Source organism: Callorhinchus milii, unplaced genomic scaffold (assembly GCF_018977255.1).
Source record: "Callorhinchus milii isolate IMCB2004 unplaced genomic scaffold, IMCB_Cmil_1.0 Scaffold25, whole genome shotgun sequence".
In the NCBI taxonomy this organism is placed as follows: domain Eukaryota; kingdom Metazoa; phylum Chordata; class Chondrichthyes; order Chimaeriformes; family Callorhinchidae; genus Callorhinchus; species Callorhinchus milii.
In genome coordinates, this window is record NW_024704766.1 from 5,881,675 (window position 1) to 5,902,524 (window position 20,850).

Genomic DNA, 20,850 nt, shown 5'->3' on the forward strand with positions numbered 1-20,850 from the left:
TATCACCCCCGGAAAGCCATCCACCAATCGAGTAACAACCGAGTTCCTGCTTACTGCTAGACATGTGGAGTAAGGAAACTTGCCTAAGGTTTTGCCCTGCCCAGGATTCGAACCCAGATTCCCTCGCTTGTGAGACGAAACTGGCTGCCACGTTCACCCACAAAACACACAGTCACACCACTTTACAGTATATCCCATGAAGCGCTTTGAGACGTGTCGATGACGAGATAAGCCACTGTATGGAATGCAAGAGTTTCTGTAAGGAAAGACAGAAGTTGGTAAAGGACAGTTGTGTTTCTGACTCACACTTGCAACAACACGCATCTTGAGGAGATCTTTTGACTTTGAGGTGAGGAAGTTGAGAGCGGTTTCACTGTAAGGAATGCAGAATAATGGGAAGCCCTTACAAGGCAAATAGCAGATGTTGTGGCTTATGTCGTCTGTGCCTTCATCCATCATCAATGTGCTGACAACTGCTCTGGGTTCAGTCAAACTTTATCGAGTGTTAATCGGGATTAATTACCTAGAGACTCTAGTCAATGTGTATTACACGGGGAGCAATGGTGAGTGATTACAGCAGTGTTATCCTAAAGTGCCAGCCAGGCTCAGCCATATTCAAACCGTCATCTCAACACCTGAAGGATAAACTGTGTTATCTCCTCACTCTCCAATGTGGGCCGCAGAGTTAATAATAATAATAATCCTTGCAGTTCATATAGCGCCTTATCACGTCTTTGAGGCGTCTCAAAGCGCTTCACAGAATATATTGGAAAGTGAATTGACTGTATATTTTGCGGTGAAACGCGGCAGCCAATTGCTGACATAATTGCTGAATTTTTTTTGAGGGATTATTAACCCCGGAAAAGCCATCCACCAATCGATTAACAACCGGGTTCCTACAGAGTCGTGTGAAGTAAGGAAACTTGCCTACACTACCTTTACGAGCCTGGGAATCGGTCCTCTCACTTGCGAGCGAGCTAACCACTACGTTACACAACTGTTATTGTTAGCTGTGGGGTGGGGGGGGAGGAGAGGAGGCGGGGAGCAAGAGGGGAACTGATGTAAAGGGTTTAATTAGATGCAATACAAAGCCCCAGGCTGGGATGAATGGAGAATATACTTTTAATGTCAAGTATCACTTTAGAGACTTGGAAGAGCATCACATTGACACACTTCAGGTCCAAAGCAGCTATTCAGATGCTCTGACAGCCAAAGGCAAGGATCTGTAGCCGCACATGTGACATCCACAGCGCTCAGAAGTTTTGGGGGCATAATTGACGCCTCCGACATTTAAAGGCCCCAAAGCGCATCATGGGGCAATGGTGCCAAGTGTTAGTGATGAGGGAATCTGGGATTCATTCCCCGAAAGGCTGTGGATTGCGGGTCAATTGGTATTGATCAGCCTGGCTAAGTGGTAACACTCTTTCCGCTGAGTCGGAAGGTTATAAGCTCAAGCCCCCACATCAGGACTTCAACATACAGTCTAAGCTGACGTTCCAATGCAGTGCTGGGGGGCGATGTGTCGCATTATCGGAGGTGCTGTCCTTCAGATGAGACGTTAAACAGAGCTCCCCGTCTGCCTGTCGGGGTGGACGTTAAAGATCCCGTGGCGCTGTTCGGAAAGAGAAGGTAATTTCTTTTTCCCGGTGTCCTGGCCAACAATCCCCCAAATAAACATGGTCGCTCACTCCACGGCTGTGTGTGGGACATTGCTGTGCGCAATTGGCTGCCGTGTTTCACGTTGCAGTGTATCCTGTGAGATGCCTCAATGACTTGATAAGACGCTATTATCAAGTGCAAGGATTATTATTCTTACTATTATTTTAAAGAATGCGGTGGATAGATATTTGTTAGATCGGGGTATCAAGGGTTACAGAGAAAAGGCGGGTAAATGGAGTTGAGGTGCAGATCAGCCATGATCTAAATAGAATGGTAGAACAGGCTCAAAGATCTGAATGACCTACTCCTGTCCCTAGATATTTTTGTTTCATGCACCAATGTCCCTCAAACATGAAGCTAATAACCGAAGATTTTTTTTATTCCCCCACCACTGCACTGGAGCATCAGCCTAGACTGTGAGCTCAAGAAGTCTCGATGTGGGGTCTCAAACTCACAACATCCTGATTCAGAGACAAGAGGGTTACAGACTGAGGCAGGCTGACCGACCCGTGAGGTGCTACCGAAATAAAGGGGGAGAGCGAGGGGAAATAGCTGAATTCTAAATATCCCGCAAAACAAATAGGACGAGATTCTCTGAGCAAATGATTCCTCACACGCCTCCTCGAGATGGAACGGTTTGATGTAATTCCTGGCGCCACCCCCCCATTATAGCACTTGCAGCAAAAGAGAACGAAAAGCGATTCAGACAGAATGTGAAGTTATGATTTCTGTCTGTATTAAGGCCTCCTGGAGAGCAGCTGTGCGGTAATGTGTCTTCATCCGTTTGTCTATCAAGACGTTCTTCAACCGCACTATATAAAAGTGTAAATCCCAGTGTCATCACCTGCTGGTCTCTCCCTACCGCCAGCAGAATAATAATAATAATAATCCTTGTGACGTCTCAAAGCGCTTCAGAGAATATACTGTAAAGTGGAGTGACTGTGTATTTTATGGGTGAATCGTGGCAACAAATTAATTGCACGCAGCAATGTCCCACCAAAAGTCGAGGATTAAGTGACCACATGTTTTGTTGAAGGGATTTTTCACCCTCAAAAGTGATCCATCAATAAACTAACAGCCGGTTCCTACTTACTGCGCACACAGCGGCGCCTGGTAAGGTTTCAAACCCGGATCCTCCTATGGTCACCTCCCACAGTCCTTGTGCGAGTGTACAGCGGTGTCTCGTATCGCTGAAACAAAATCATGCATTTACACAGCGGACTTCCATTTCCTTCGGCAGATGAACAGCTATTTGCCGTGAATCGCGGCGAAAGAAGTGTAAACACAGGCAGATGCTCAGATGGATCGTGCCGTCGAACGAGTCACGCCGCAGAGACGAGAGCCTGCATTTACATAAGTTAATTGAGGCCGGGCCGTTTCTGTGCAAATGAGCTGTGCGTTCAGGCTTGGTAAGGGCTCCTTTTTGATCAGGGCTGGGTTTGAAGCGAATGACTACAGCGAGCGAGGAACCATGGGAGGGAACAAGGGTTTCTGTCTGAATTAACGCTCTCTGTTGGCATCGCACAGCGGTCTTGCCTCGCAGAAGTTGTTATCGAAACAGACAACTTTCACTCTTGTCTTTGAGTAGAATCCCATAGCGTAGTGATTAGAGCCCTTGCCTCACAAGCGAGAGGTCCTAAGGGCGAAAACTTAGGCAAGTTTCCTTACTCCACACGCCTCTTTCAACGTTTTCCAGCAGTAAGTAGGAAACTGGTTGTTAGTCGATTGGCGGATCGCTTTCCGGGGGCAATAATCCTTCAAAAAACAAATAAACACAAATAATTTGGTCACGCAAACTACAACTGTTTGTGGGACGTTGCTGTGCGCAATTGCTGCCGCATTTCACCCACAAAATACACAGTCAATTACGTAATATTCTGTGAAGTGCTTTGGGAATTCTGAACGACGTGAGAAGGTGCTATATCAAATACAAAGAATAGTAATATTATAAAGATTATGCGTCGCTGTTATGAAAGAGAAGGGAGTTGCTCTCTGCCTCTGTGCCTTGGCCAACAATCTATCAGATAAATTGGCAGCTGCGTTTGCCTGCAAATACACAGTCAAAATTGCACTGTGCAGAAATAAGCTCTGTAAAGCACTTTGAGATGTTTTGACAGCGTGATACCAAATGCAACGACTATTATTTTATTTTTGCCCAGCCGGGTGTCTGACACACTCGGAAACCCATCACCGTTGCTTAAGAGTCTCCAAACCAAGCTGAGAATTCCCCGCCTTCCACCTACACACGGAAATCCCACAGATAGATTGTTGGAATGGAATGCGCTCTCTCTCTCTCTCTCTCTCTCCCTGGAGGGGCAAATCCTGCTCACCTAATTCGGAGAGTATTAGGCGCAGGTTGACATAGACGTTCTTCAGCCCAAGAAGGCAAACGCATCCCAAACGTTTTACAAATCTGGGAAATATATATTCCCTGCCGCCTTGCACGTTTTTCCACAGAGCTTAAAAAGGACTGAATTTAAGGCGATTTCACAATTCTCCGGCGACTGTACATGCAAAGTTCTTGAAAAATAAAAAAGGTTCTAAAGCTTCGGGCAGAGGCAATTTGGGGGCACAGGAGAAGGCATTTTCAAATATAATTGCAAAAGTGGAAGAGAGAATGTGCTGTCTGTGTATTCCATGGAAGACAGAACTCTCTCTCTGGAGGGACGTATCCTGCTTACCTAATTCCGGAAAGTATTAGGCGCAGGTTGGCAAGAGCCAAGGTTTGGGAGGGGGTGGGGGGGTGCCCAGAGTGAGCGTTGGGGTAACTGCTGGAGTCTGACCAGGATTATTATTTCAGGGTTACCGTTGACTCAAGCTCTCTAGCGGTGAAGAGCACAGACATGAACTGGGGCTGTGCTGCGGACTTTAGACATAAAGGGCATTACGTTTGTCTCTGGTTTAGGAACAAAGAAAACACACGGCAATGCATTTACTCTCTATTTATCCAGTAAGTAACCCATTCGGTGCTGCACGCCAGCAATCAAGGGCCACTCTTTTGCACGTGTAAGCATTCACCACAATAGATATTAAACTTCCCTGCCTATGGCAATCATTCCAAAACCAAGGGTCTTTAATGGAATGAATTATTAGACTTTGTGTTGTCAAAAGGCATTAAAATCAATGCTAGCCACTCGTTCAAAATGCTATCAAAGGGAACACTGACTCAGTCATTTTTAAGATTGCCGTTGGGGCTCCATGTGCACTAATTTTACACGCTCTGAGACATCACTCTGTGACGCTATATAAATGCTGTTGCTGGTAATTTCTATCGGGATCCCTTAATAATAACCATCCTTGGATTAGACAATGATAACACAACAATAATAATCATCCAGCCACTTGACACAATGCTTGGAAGGTCACAAAGCGCTTTGCAGGTGATTGTTGGCCAAGTGTAGTGACTGTTTCTTTTATGCTGGAGGGCGTGGCGGCCCATTTGCACTTGGGATATTGCCTGTTTTATGCTTTGCTGAAGAAAATTTAGAGAGTAACGGTTATTAAAATCAGCTTTGCAATAATTGCAATAATAATCCTGGCATTTGATACAGCGCCTCATCACGGCTTCGAGACGTCTCAAAGCCCTTCACGGGATACACTGTCAAGTGAATTGATTGCGTAACTTGCGGGTGAAACGCTGCAGCCAATTTGCGCACAGCAGCGTCCCCACAAACAGCCACGGAGTGAGTGATCAATTTATCTGAGGGCGATTGTCGAGCAGGCCACCCAGAGAGAGAAACTCCCTTCTCTTTTTTGACAGCGCAGGCTAAGAGAGATCAGAGCTGGATAACACCGGGGATCTCATCTCTTCACTGGGGACAGTTTCTAACGAGGCAATCATTTTCTATTTATTATTCCAGACCCCAAATCCACAGGGAACCTTGTGCTCTTTGGACTCGAAAGAGAAAACATTGTTTTCTTTATATACCTCCCGATCACATTCAAACACCTCTGAAAGCTCTACAGGAATCAATGTAAGATGTAGTGGTGTAATTCTTGTAGGCAAAGTAGTTCTATGGTGTAGTGGTTAGAGCGCTCACCTCGCAAGCGAGAGGACACGGGTTCAAATCCCGGGTGGCGCGAAACCTTAGCCAAGTTTCCTTACTCCACACACACACACTCCTCTGTTTACCAAGCAGTAAGTAGGAACCCTGTCGTTAGTCAGTTGTCGGATTCCTTTCTGGGGGTAATAATCGCTTCAAAAAAAAGTTTGGTCATAACGGTTTGTGAGACACCGCTGTATGGAATTGCCTGTCGTATTTCGTCCACAAAATACACCGTCACTACACTTTGCAATATTTCTGTGAATCGCTTTGTGATGTCTAAAGCTCTATATCAAATGCAAGTATTATTATTATTATAAAGTGTAGTGACTGGGTATTTTGTGGGTGAATGTGGCAACCGACTTATATATAGCAACATCCCCGCAAACAGTCACAAAGCGAGTGATCTTTCTTCATTCAATACTCTATCACTGCCCTCATCGATCTTCCTTCCAGCTGCCATTGATAACCCCCCCCCCCCCAACCCCACCTTTGTTATTCCCCAAACACTTCCCCCACTACCAGATCTAGTTCCTTGAATCCGGCCATGATATCCCTTTAACAATAATAATCCTTGCATTTGATATAACGTCTCACCACGTCTTTGAGACGTCTCAAAGCGCTTCACAGCATATACTATAAAGTGAATTGACTGTATATTTGGCAAAATTAATTCCCAGCTGCTCACTTGTTCTGAATCTAAACCACCCAGTAACCTATTTGCATTTCGATGTCTCTTCCAGGGGCTGCAAAGCAATTAAGAGCGAGGAAAACAGGATTTTTGCTTCTCCCAGCACCGTTATAACTTGTGCTAAGGGCTGGGGAGAGAAAGAGAGGAGAGAGAGATCTGCTGTAACCCTGATAACCAGTGATGCCCAGAGGTTCATCTTTAATATCATTAAAGAGCTTGGCGTATGAGAAACTCTTTAATAACAATAAGAAGCTTAATTGCACCCCTCTCCTGAGAACTTTATCAACGGTGCCCACTTTTGGTCAAAAATTGGTCACTCAATCCACAACTGGTTTGTCGGGGATGTTGCTGTGCGCAATTGGCTGCCGCCTTTCGCCCACAGAATACACAGTCAATCAATTCACTTTACGGTATATCCTCTGAAGCGCTTTCGAAGGCGTGATAAGGCGCTGTATCAAAAGCAATGATTATTGGAATTAGAATCTTGGAAGCGGTTCGATTGACTTGGATTCAACTCGCTTCAATATAATTTGCAGGGTTTGCAGTACTGGTTTGACTCAGTTGGTAGTGCTCTTGTCTCCGATGTCTGAAGGTTGCTGGTTGGAACCAACCCACAGGTCCTCGAGCTCACAGTCCAGGCTCTCGTAACTGCAAACGTCTCTTATTGAGACATCTTGAGCAGCAATGTGGCACAAGGTTATTTTGCGAGGGTGGTGGTGGGGGGGGGGGGGGAGGTTTGGGGTGGGGGAGAGCAATGTAGGAACTCAAGGGAACTCGGTCCAAAAATGTAATAATAATAATCTTTGCATTTGATATTCATGACACTGAGATGTTGCAAAACGCTTCACAGAATATACTGCAAAGCGAATTGACAATAATATTATAAATAATAAAAGTGAAACACCGAAAAGTGCTTATTTGTACCTTAAAACTTTAACAACTACAAGAACAGGCGTGGTCGAAGGAAAAGGACTTCGGGTGCGATCTGAAGATGAGGAAGGAGGGGGGCAAGGAGGAGGGATAGAGAGGAGGTGTTCCAGGGTTTCGGAGAGTAGTGGCTGAATGCTGAAAGCCGCTACAAATAATAATAATAATATATATTTTTAAAATAATACAAATAATGTAATTTAAAAAGTAATAATATGAAATACATTAATATGTAAAAATAATTTCCCTCCACCCCCATCCCAACCTTCACCTCGTCAAAAGAAGTTTTGCAAAATAAACATTATATATTCATATATTTACTATTATAATATATTTCCAATCTATTCTTATATATAATAACATATACAATATTAATATATGATAATAATTTCACCCCACCCCTCCAACCCACTCCAAACCCCCTCTCTCCCGAAAAAATCGCAAAATATCGCAAAAAATCGCAAAATATCATATTATCATTATCAATTGTATGACATATTACTGAATGTGACAACATTATACGTAATAACGTTGTGTTTATAATATTTATTTGGCGCAAACCGTGTGGTTTGGGATTATAATAATACGATATAATCATAAAACGTGCCTTATTATATGTAATAAGAAGGTGCCTTATTATTACTATTGTTATATATAATATTATTATTATTATCGTTATATATAATAATATTACTATGACTCTGTGACACTGTTGGAAGTTTTCTGGTGGTTTAAGGCTGAGTCCACCTGAGGGAAGTCCATCTCCTCTCCTCCTGATAGTGGAGCTGTCCACAGTAACTGGTGCTGAAGTAGACAGTTCCCCCTCACACACACACACAGAGAGAGACACTCAACACACAGAGACACACTGAGCCACAGCTCCTTCAAACAACTCCACCCTAACCTGACACCCATCTCTACCTGTGATCATTCAAACCTTTAAAGAAAGGATTTATATGCACTGTGTCTACACACACACACACACACACAGAGAAAAAATAGTGTCAGTTCCGTGGCTGAGTCTATATTGTGGATTTTACCAGGATATCTCCCCTTAAAAAAAAAGCTAACACAACTGGACTTTATTTTCTTTTTGAGGTGGGAGACAGCAAAGCAATTCGATGCTATGTGCCAATCGTTTTATCAACTGAAGGTAAGACACGCGTTTAATATTCAATTCAATCAGTTTACACAGTGGATCAAATAAGCTGATGCTGTATTAAAGCTCTCTTTTTTCTTCCCACCCCTCCTCTTCACCCCCAAAATTCCCCTCTCTCTCTCTCTCTCCCACCCCAAAAAATGTAAGGTTTGCAAGATAAATCATTGGGAACCTAAGACACCGAACGAGAAATCAGCTTAAAGTGCTTATTTGCAATCTTAAAACTTTTTAAAAAATATTATTAATCTATATAATGATAATCATGTAGTGGTTTGCATTGGAAGCTGCACTGTTTAGACAACAGACACATGTTAGGTTTGAGCTTTTTTTCACTCGAGTGTCTGCAAACTAAAAATGCAAAGTTATATGCAAAAGACTAATAATTATTATTATGGTTATTACAGAAAGACAATTTTTTGGGGGCCATTTGGAATCAATGGAAATGAACCCTGCAGCTTAGCCTGGTTTCTTGCTGAGAGTCAGAGGTGAATTGACTGCATAAACCAGGAATTTGCTGTCCAATCCAATTAATTTCTACAGAAGGGTCTTTGTTTTTGAAGGGAATGTTAGATTCTTGTTTTTTTCCTGAAATGTGGGTGGGTCTCTCTCAAACCCACAACCCTCAAGCCGGATTAAGCCACATCTGAGAAAGATCTCTTAGCAATATCTGTCTTCAGACACCCCTGTAAATGTGTTGTTTTTGTTGTTGTTGAATGAAACCACATGCTATTTTCAGTGAAAAGATCAGGGGGAAAGGGAGAGAGAAAAATTGAGAGAGAATTTTATGACTGTGTGAACTAAGTCCGAGATATTTTTTTTGTTGTTGGTTTGAATTCTGAAAGCATATTAGATGGACTTATTTTTTTCCCCCAGAATAAGAATTTAATTCACGTTGCTGCTGGCAACCTTGTGTAATTGTCGACATAATTGATATACATTGCATCTAAATGCAAATTACATTGCATTGCATTGAGAGACAGAAGGCAAATAACAATAATAATCATCATTGCATTTTTCTGCCAATGTGATTCCATATCTTAAAGCTGTGTTCTTGAGCTGATGTGCTTTGAGCAATTGCCAATTTGCTCTCTGTTTAGCGATTGCGTTTCATTGATCCATTTTTTCTCTTTCTCATACAAGAAACTCACTCACTCACTCACCCATCCAATCCATCCAACCGCACTCTTGCACACACAAGGCTTGCACACTTAGGCGCAAATGCCACACACACACACACACACACACTCAGATCTTGCACACCTCTGTCCATGCACGGATTAAGTCCCATCTGAGAAACACTTGTGTGCACGCAGATGGCACACAGTCGCACGCTTACTCACACGCACAATCTTGCACACCAGCCGGAGTTTGTCAGTGTTCAGCTGATGTTGTACGGTGGGGGCGAGAGAGAGTGTGAGTAAGTGAAAAATATGGCAATAAGGCAAGATATGCCCATCCCGGGAATAAGTCTCAATAACTGAGCAGAGCTGAATTGTCTTTAACCAGCAAGATACATATTTGTATATGTGTATATGTGTGAAGCATTTTGAGATGTCACAACAAGTTTGATAAGGCGCTATATCAATGCAAGGATTATTATTACATATGTTCAATGTACCTCTACACAGATGCAAGTATCTATAGGTGGGCATGAGTGAATAGAAGGATTTAGCGATCAGAGCATCTCTCTGTTACAGCTATTTTACTTGGGATATTCCGTGTATGTGCAAGGTGTAACTAGCCTTTTGCTAATTGCAATAAGTTTTGATAATAATATGTTCACACAAGACATACAGTCAATTCACTTTACATTCTGTGAAGCGCTTTGAGACGTCTCAACGAGGTGATAAGGAGTTGTATCAAATGCAAGGATTATTAATATTACTATTATTAAGTTGTTAAATAATTACAAGTTGCATGTGCACAATTGGACTCTTAAAAAAATCAGTATGTTTTGTGGGTAAACATCTTGTACTTTTGCCCTTGGAAGCTGGGCGGAAATTAGCACTAATTTTAAAACGTCACAGAAAACAGGAGCATCCGTGAGTGTGACAACACTCGCTAGGGACTGAATTCTATTGTTAGGATACAGACCTGACTTGCATATTGGACCTTATGATCCTAATGAACTTCACGCTCTCTCCCTCTTTCTCTCTCTCTTGCTCTTTCTGTGCCTTACACATTTTTATATTGTGAGCATTGTCCTTGAGGTGACTGGAAATCAGTGTTTAATGGAAACACTTGGTGTTCAATGGCCCATTGGCAAAATAAGACACTTAAAACAGTGAAACCCTCTCCTGGAAGATTAAATCACAGCCCTTTTCTTAATTAAAATCACCGGTTGAGTAAAATGAGTCATGAAAACCAGATGAAATAGAGCGATTTCTTTTTCCCCCTGTTAGCAAGTAAATCGTGCTTAGAATCTTGTCCAGTATTCGATTCCAGAGTCGCGGCCGGACATTTTCTCTCAGCCTTAACATGTCTTGATCTGAAACAGTGCTCGGTAAAGTACAGGATGAAAAGGAACTCTGAGAGCCTTAAAAATGTTCCATACTTTGGGTTCGATTCCCGGGCAAGTTTTCTTACCCCACACGCCTCTGTTTACCCAGCAGTAAGTAGGAACCTGTTGTTAATTGACTGGTGGATTGCTTTCTGGGGAAAACAATAACTTTCAAAAAATATGTGGTCACTCAATCCACAACTGTTCGTGGGGACACTGTTGTGTGCAATTGGCTGCTGTGTTTCGCCCACAAAAATCTATAGTCAATTTCATTTTTCAGTACAGTGTATTCTGTGAAGCAGTTTCAGACGTTTCAATGACATGATAAGGCGCTATGTCAAATGCAAGGTTGATGATTATTATTATTAATTATTAATTGCCCCATTGATGCGTGAAGCATTACTGCAGTTTGTATACGTTAATAACTCCTTTGGGTAGAGGTACATTGAATGTATGTATCCAGCAAAATCTGGAACGCTCACAGAGCAAATCTTTAGCAAATCAGTTCATTGGGATAACATAAAACTCGAGCCTGGCACAGTGTTGCTTTCAGTACCAGGCAAGTTTATTCTTTTGAGATAAGATGAGCGCTGTAAATGTGTTTTGTGCTTCTATGTTTCCGCTGCAAAAAAAAAGGCACAAGGGATGCTGAGCAGATTTGAAGTTGGATCTGATATCTCAATAGTCTGAGTAGGCTTCGCAGGGAGACAAGATCGGTAACTTATCGACTTGTTCCGTGTTTGCTTTGTTGTGTGGAGTGAAAAGACCGCATTTGGAAAATTGGCTTCAGCATCGTCAAAGGGATCAGCAAATATCAATCAGCAATCATATATTGGAGAACGAAGAGTGAATAAGAGAGAGAGAGAGAAAGAGGCGGAGAGGTATTATCCTTTGAAAGATTTGCAATGACGAATCAAATGATGAGATTATGACAAAATAATAAAATCAAAGATACAGATCCATTTGAGATTGAATGTTGATCGAGCCCAGAAATGGAGGCACATCAACACATCGCCTAATATCTTTTTACATGCTTCATATGGCTGGTCCTTATTCTAGAATTCCTCTTCGACTGCGCCTTCAGTCACCCTCCTGCCCCCACCCTCCCTGCCCTCCACCCCTCCTGATCCCAGCCCCCAGCTCGGGTCCAAATCTCTGATCGTCCAGCGCCTTGAGACGTCCTCCCGACATGAAAAGTGCTGTGCAAGTGTAAGTTGTTGTACAATAATAACCCTTACATTTGATGCAGCACCTTTCAAGTTGGGAGGACGTCTCAACAACAACAACAAAAAGATTCCATTTATAGAGCGCCTCTCACGTCGGGAGGACGTCCCAAGGGGCTGGACAGTTGGGTCAGGATCAGAGCAGGGGGGAAATGGTCAGGGTGAGGGAAGGGAGGGAGTGAGGAGGGGGGAAATGGTCAGGGTGAGGGAAGGGAGGGAGCGAGGAGGGGGTAGAGAGTCGAGATGGGAGCTGAAGACACGGTCAAAGAGAAAGGTCTTGAGGAGGAAAGGGAGGAAGCGGCGAAGACACTGGGGGATGGAGTGTGCTCCATTTACTTAGTTCACAGGACATTCTGTAACATGTAGTCACTGTATTTTTGTAGATAACCCGACAGCCAATTGTGCACAGCGACATCTTCCGAACAGTCGTGCAGTGAATGAGTCATTTTATCTGGGGAATTGTCAGCCAGGACATCGGGAAAGAGAGAGAGAGAGAGAAACTCCCTTCTCTTTTTCAAATAGCTCCACGAGATCTTCAACATCCATCTGTACAGGCAAAGAGGAGACCTTGGTTTCTTCCAAAGGACAGCGCCTCCAACAGGCGTATAGATCTTAGATCTGTAGCAAATGTTATGGCCAACCTTTCATATGCTTACAATTATTGAGCAAGCTTTCCAAGACCTCAGGTGATGTGGTACAGGGAAGAACGCTGTGGCATATGGAGCACTTATTTACTGCCTTCTGCAAAGCCATGCATCATAGAATCTTACAGCATAGGAGGCCATTCGGCTCTTTGAAAGAGCTACCAACTGGTCTCACTCCCCCGCTCTTACCCCATAGCCCTGCAAATGTTTCCTTTTCAAGTTCCTATCTAATTCCCTTTTGAAAGCTATTATCGAATCTGCTTCCACCAGCCTTTCAAGCAATGCGTTCCAGACCATATCAACTCTCTGGTTAACAAAAATTTCTCCTTGTCTCCCCTCTGATTCTTTTCCCAATTATCTTAAATCTATAATCCTCTGGTTACCGACCCACCCAACCACCAGAGGAAACAGTTTCTCCCTATTTACTGTATCAAAACCCCTCATAGTTTTGAACACCTCTATTAAATCTCCCCTCAACCTTCTCTGCTGTAAGGAGAACAATCCCAGCCTCTCTAGTCTCACCGCATAACCAAAGTCCCTCTTGAATCGAAGAAAGAAAGTTCAAAACTTTTCTTATCTCAGAGTTATTTGCCCCGAACTTGACATTGGCATTGCAAAATGTTGCCTGAGTTACAGGCTATAATCTGGGTTACATGGTGTCGGCGTGTGTCTGCCTGTGTTTGAGGGTGATGGTTGCAACTTGTCACTCAATCTCTTCTCCCTGTGTGCGCTGTTGTGAGATGGCGAGGTGGGGAAGATGAACAAATGGGATTGGGGATGATGTTTCAATCTGAAGGACGCAGATAATTCCGAGCTATCACTCACCCCTTCCAAGTGCGTTGATGCTCTCCTCAAAGGGGAATGCAATTTAATCTACTGGCTTGATTCTCAGAGTTCCCTAAATTGCTAGTGTAATGGCCGTCACCACATAGACATATGATTTATAGCCACGGTTCATGAACTGCAATAAGTCCATCGGTCAATCTCATACCATGTAATTTATTACTTCCAGTCCGTACTCTAATTCCGTCGTCCTTGTTGTGATGGAGGCTTAGTATAAGGTGAAACAAAACACCTCACGATTCCTCCCAGACGCACTTGACATCTGGCCCTGAGGATATGCCATTAATCCAGTAATATCAATGAGATCAGAGGCCTATAATTCCTCATGGTCTTAGCCACAAGACCGATGCATTAAAAAAAACCAAGGTTGTTCAGAATTGTACCAGAATTGTACAGTTTCCGCAGTTCTTTAAAAAAAGCGCATTAACACCGAATTAAAGGATTTCCCGAAGCTTTGCATGATAATAACAACAATAATAATAATCCTTAAATTTGATACAGCGCCGTCACAGTTCGTTGAGACCTGTGCGTTTTGTGGGCGAAAACGCAGCAGCCAATTGCGCACAGCAGTGTCCCACAAACAGACATGGAGTGAGTGACCAATTTTATTTGGGGGATCGATGTCCAGGACATCGGGAGAGAGAAACTCCCTTCTCTTTTCGAAACGCTCTGAGACGCCGTCCGGCGTGGAGGGCGCAATATAAATCCAAGTTGTTGTTGTTCTTTAACATCCACCTCAAGAGGCAGACGGGGAGCTCGATTTAACGTCTCATCCAAGTGAAGCACGGGACTACTACCTCCTTAATAATGATCTTAAATGTTAAGGGGAAATGGTCTTCAACCTAAGGTCAAGAGAAATTTGAGGTTACAGAAGCAGTTATGTGTTAGGAATATAGGAACAGGAGTAGGCCATTCAGCTCCTTGAGCCTGTTCCGCCATTCTATTATAGCATCATAGAATTATACAGCACAAAAGGAGGCCATTCAGCTCATCGTGCTAATGAAAGAGCTATCCAAATTAATCCCGCTCACCCGCTCTCTCCCCATAGCCCTGCAAATTATTAGATCATGGCTGGTCATGGCACCTCAACTCCGATTACCTGCCTTTGTCCCATATCCCTTGATATCCTGACCTAACAGACATGTAACCATTTTTAGCCTTCCCCTTTCACTTCTGATGCCAGCCATTGCTTTCCTCTTCGGTTGGCAAAGCGAGGCAGAGGGCAACGTTAGCGATGGCTGTTGACATCCAATTGGCTGATACTCTACTTCGGAGACATTCGGGTCTCGATAGGTCATCGCAGTCTTTGCTTGTGTAACTCACTGCCCCTCCCGCACTCCCTCTCTCCGCCTCTCTGCTTCCCCCCCTCCCCCTCCCCCACAGATGGAAGCCATCAACTCCACATGGTCACATATCCATCAGCCAAACTGGGACCAGATGAGAATCACTCAACCAAGGCAGCCTCAGGGCTTAAAGCTGGGACTTTGTGATCAGTCATGCACTGAGTATTTTTCCTCATAGCAGCACACAGAGAGAGACATATGTATTGTACATTGAAGGGGGAGCCCTATCATCGGTGCCTATACCTTGTCTCGCAGTCATCAGCTATCACAACACAGTGACATGTGGACAAAGAGGAACAATTGTGTACAAGTCAATGTCCTACTCTGAAAAGAGAGGGAATAGGGAGAGAAAGAGAGAGAGTGGGGGGGGTTCTATCTGACAGAGGTGCTCATTTTATAAAAGGATTTGATGAGATGGACGTTAATGTGCTGTTTCTACATCTTGGTGAGTCCAAGACTAGATGACAGCCACAAGCAGATCCAGGTGGAACTATTTTATGCATGCATGAGGGAGAGGGCTATAGAGGGGGGTAGGAGAAGGGAATAGAGGGGTGTAGGGGAGGAAAAGAGATGAGTGCAGGAGAGTATATCCTGTGAAGCGCTTTGAGACATCTCAATCACGTAATAAGGCACTATGTCAAATGGCAAGGATGATTATTATTTATAGCATCTTTCACATTGGTAGAACATCTCAAAGGGCTTCATAGATTCTTAACGTAAAGAGCAGCAACTGTGTATTTTATCAGTGGATGTGTTCCTTGAAAAGGCTAAAAATAAATTGCGTACTGGTTGGAGTTTTTTGACTCCCAAAGGAGAGGACTTGGGTTTGATTCCCGGGCAGGGTAAAACCTTAGGCAAGTTTCCTTACTCCACATGTCTCTGTTTACCAGCAGTAAGTAAGAACCCGGTTGTTAGTTGCTTGCCGGATCGCTTTCCGGGGGTAATAATCCTTCCAAAAAAAGTGGTCACTCAACCCACGACTGTTTGTGGGACGTTGCTGTGCGCAATTGGCTGCTGCGTTTCGCCTGCAAAATATACAACACACTTAACAGTATATTCCGTGAAGCACTTGAGACATCTGAACGATGTGATAAGACGCTACATCAAATGCAAGGATTATTATTATTATTATTGTTAAAAACAATAACGTGTCAGCCTGTAGTGTGCCATTATCGCCCTCTTGTGGTTATCCGTTCAGGGCTGACAGCAAAAGGCTTCCCAACATCTCCACACCTCACACCTGAAACTCCTCCCAGACTAAGGTGTAAGGATTAATTCAATTTGTGACCCTGCGGTGAAGTAAAGACTGACACCAATTCTTCAATCAATTGATATCCTTCAAACCCCACATTCCTGCCATGACCCGTTCGGCCTTTCCACACCTCCGGAACATTAATGCCCTCCGCCACCGCCTCTCACCACAGAGAGACATTGATCCACGCTTTCATCACATCCCAACTTGACTACTCCAACTGCCTGCTCGCTTGCCCCTTCCCAACTCTTCCCTCCACAAGCTGCAGATTATTCAAAACTCTGCAGCCCGTGTCCTCTCCCGCACCAGGCTCCACGAACTAACCACTGGCTCCCCATTCCTCAGAGAATCGAGTACAAAACCCTCGTTCTCACCTTCAGAGCCCTCCACAGTCTTGCTCCCCCACTACCTCTCCGACCTCCTAACCCCATATCAGCCTGTCCGTTCTCTCCGCTCGGTGGACACCGCATTTCCCGCATTTCCCGTCCCACCATTGGTGGTCAGGCATTCAGCATCTCTTACCGCACACGCTGGAACTCTATCCCGCAATCCCTCTGTCTCACCCCCTTTCTTGCCTCCTTCAAGTCCTGTCTAAAGATCTTCCTCTTCGACCTTGCCTTCAGCCACCCTCCCACCTCCCCAACCTCCAACCCTCCTGACCCAACTCCCAGCTCAGGTCCAAAAAAAACCCTGACTGTCCAGCGCCTTGGGACATCTTTCCGACATGAAGGGCGCAATACAAATTAAAACCCAGGAATCCAGGATATTCATTAATACAAATTAGTAAAGAAATGCCTATCAAAGTTATACGTTTCATCAAATCAAATTGATGCTTACAATTAGACAAATTCACTGCAATCAATTGATCAGATAAAATACAATGGCTTTGATGAGGAATCGTCTTTTTAATCCATGTTGATTGTAGTATATCCCTCTTTCCTCAAAATGATTTACGGTCAGTAACTAATAATCAGCTTCGCTCCCAAACTCAGTTCTTCTCCTTTTCTTGAGACCCATTGACCTTGTAAAGACATCTGACATTCAGCTCCACACAAACACATCTTTTAGTCGATTGTCTCTTCCTGTTCAATAGTTATCAGCATCCCCTCACCTTTATCAAGATTCCAGCAGTTTGTTTTAAACAACGACGACAACAAATTTCATTTGCGTCGCGCCTGTCACATCAGGAGGACGACCCAAGGCGCTGGTCTGAGAAAGTCCCAGAAAGACCGTTGCGTAGCCAACAATGTCTTACCAACGATGACGTTGAAACTTTGTCGTCTGTAAACAAATCGCAGTTGCAGTTTTTCAAATCAATGAGCTTCCGCGATTTTTCTTTGGTCAACTCTTTGGTCAATTCAAGCACTCCAGAATTCTGCGATTGCTTACAAAGCCCATTATTATTATTCCCTAAAATTCAAGTCAGTGCAGAATTGTTTTTAAATCCATTTGGAAGCCAGTTTTACGCAATTAACTCAAAAGAAACCGGCTTCCAAAGTCAGACTGATTTTAAGAACTTCCCAAAATTCTGGGCTCTCAGAAATTTGTGGGAGTTTCGCCCACAAAATATACAGTCAATCCACTTTACAATTTGCACACAGCAGTGTCCCACAAAGAGCTGTGGAGTGAGAATAAGCGACAGAATTTTTTAATTGGGATTAAAGCTTGATTTTCTGCTTTAAGCATTTTTATTTCCCTTTAAGTTTGGAGGTCTAATCACTGGATTACTAGTTGATTATTACAGTAGAGGAGAGAGCTCCAGTGGGGGAGCGAATACCAGCCCAAAGTCGCTCAAGTTGTGCCAAAAGATTTCCTGTGCTGTTAACTTTCAATGATTTCAGATCTCGGCAGAGTACCTAAACAGGGATTCTCTTTAACATAGTTGCAATGATGGATTTTACAGCACAGGCTCAGAGATTTATAGAGTGTGGGTGACCTCTGGAGTGGAGAGTGCACACCCACTGCGTTACAGTGCACATGTGATCGATAGCTTTATGCTGTGCGTAAATCAACAAGCGAAGGTGTCTTGAAAAATTTTGCTGCGAACATTGGTCTGACAGTAAATCTGAAAAACGACAACGAAACAGCAAAGAAAAATGATGTGTTAAAAGGTGGGGGGGGGGGTCCAATCTTCTGACTGCTTTTGGATGTTCCTATTTGAGAAAAGTCTGCAGGCCGCATAAGCAATATCTTTCTGATTCCCTTCCAGAAACATAACAACATTTGGGGATTATGGAGGGAGTGGGTGGGCCAGATGGAATGGAACGGCTGGGAGGGGCAGATGAAATCGAAGGAAACTTGCTAAGGTTTGGCCCCGCCCGGGAATCGAACCGGAGTCCTCTCGCTTGCGAGCCGAGCTCACTAACCACTGAGCTACAGGACTGCACAACATGGGTCAAAGGGCTTTTTTCATTCCAAAATGATCTTGTGACTTTTCCACACTGTGAAATGTGCGGACACAGCATGAGTGCAGATCTGCGTGGCTGTTGAGGGAAGGAATGGGTTGGGGATATGGGGAGAGGAAGGACCAGGGAGAAAAATCACATCACATTCCGCATTCTTCCATCCCATTCCGCTCTCCCTCCCTCCTTCCTTCCCTCCCTAATATTCCTCTGATCTCCATTTTTTTTACCCAGTCATGTGTCTGATACGTGCGGAAACACATCACCGTTGCTTAAGAGTCTCCAAACCAAGCTGAGAATTCCAGGCATCCCACCTACACATGGAAATCCCAGAGATGGATTGTTGGAATGGGATGTGCCTCGCTCTCTCTCTCTCTCTCTGGAGGGACGCACCCTGCTTACTTAATTCCGTAAAGTATTAGGCGCAGGTTGGCAAGAGCTAAGGCTTGGGGGGAGCCCAGAGTGTCCGTTGGGGATAACTGCTAACTGCATAGGAGCTAAACCACACAGCTTGTCATTGGCATCACTGTCTGGATAAGCTTACCTGATGCTTGTCCAGCTAGGACCACCCGACCCGTTAGGGCTTTGGCTTGCAGGATTAACAGGAGCTGAGGGGGAGGATTCCCTTCGCCCAGTGACTGATCTCCAGTTACCATTGGTGTAGTGTTCTCTAATGCATCTGCTCACAGCCAGTGCTGACTTTACTCAACCAGCCAGCTATACTCTGTCCTGAAGTGTAACCTATGCTTCACCTCTTATTGACATGAATAATTGAGTCAGGCAATTTGACCCCACAGGGACACTTGTGACCTGGCAAGTAAGAGGCAATTTAATGTTCCACAGAGCAAAGAAACAGGCCGTTCGGCCCAACGACTCACACCACCAGTGTTCATACTCCCCTCAAGCCCCCTCACACCCCTCCACCCTATCCTAATGCCCTCTCCTACACCCCTCTATTTCCCTTCTCCCTCAAGCAAAATGCATCATGCAAGAAAAAAATTTGGGTTGCTCAATCCACGACTGTTTGTGGGACGCTGCCGTGCGCAATTGGCTGCCGCGTTTCACCCACAAAATACGCAGTCAATTCACTTTACAATATGTATTCTGTGAAGCTCTTTGAGATGTTTCAACGACATGGTAAGGCACTATATTAAATGAAAAGATTATTATTATATTACTATTATTATTATTACAAGGCGTGCGTTCCACTCTAAGCACCCAACCAGCACACAATAAAATGCAGGAAGGAATTAAGGGCAGCAGGATGTCTCTCTCGTGGTCAGAGGAACAGCCTCACTGATTGTAAACACAAGGCAAGAATACCAAACGACAAGCGCCAATGAACTAAGAGGCTAAAAAAAAGACCTCAACCAATGAGCCTGATGTTCAGGTTTGTATCTGCTTCACCCCCTGTGCTGGGTTGACTCTTTGCTGCTGCTTATGATGATGCATTTGAATCCTCTGTTCAATTGTTTTTGGATCTATTGCATCTGCGTCCTGTCCGAGGTTCCAGCCACAGTTTAGGCTCTGGATCAGGCTTTAATAATAATAATAATAATAATCCCAGTTTACAATGCAATAAAATTATTAATAATGATATTAATATAATTCTTGCACCTCAACATGTCGTTGAGACGTCTCAAAGCGCTTCACAGGATATTACTGTAAAGTGAATTGACTGTATATTTTGTGGACGAAACACAGCAGCCAATTGCGCACAGCAGTGTCCCACAAACAGTCGTTATTATTATATTATTACAGTTTAATTCACTCTGTAGAGATAACTTCTTAATTGTTTTCAGTGCTGGTCAGCCAGACCAATAAAACTACCACTTTAGGAATGGATATTACTTTTCTTAATATGTTTGAGCTTTCTATCATAGCTACTTTTTGCAGAAGGTTAATATTCTGTTCATCGGGTATTTTGTCAAACCATTTTTGAATACTCTTAATAATAATAATAATAATCCTTCCGTCTTATCACATCATCAAGACGTTCCACTTCATGGGATATACTGTAAAGTATAGTGACTGTGCATTTTGTGGGCGAAAGGTGGCAGCCAGTTTGTGCACAGGAGTGTCCCACAAACAGCCATGGAGTGACTGACCAATTTTATTTGGAGGATTGTCGACCAGGACACTGGGAGAGAGAGAGAGAAACTCC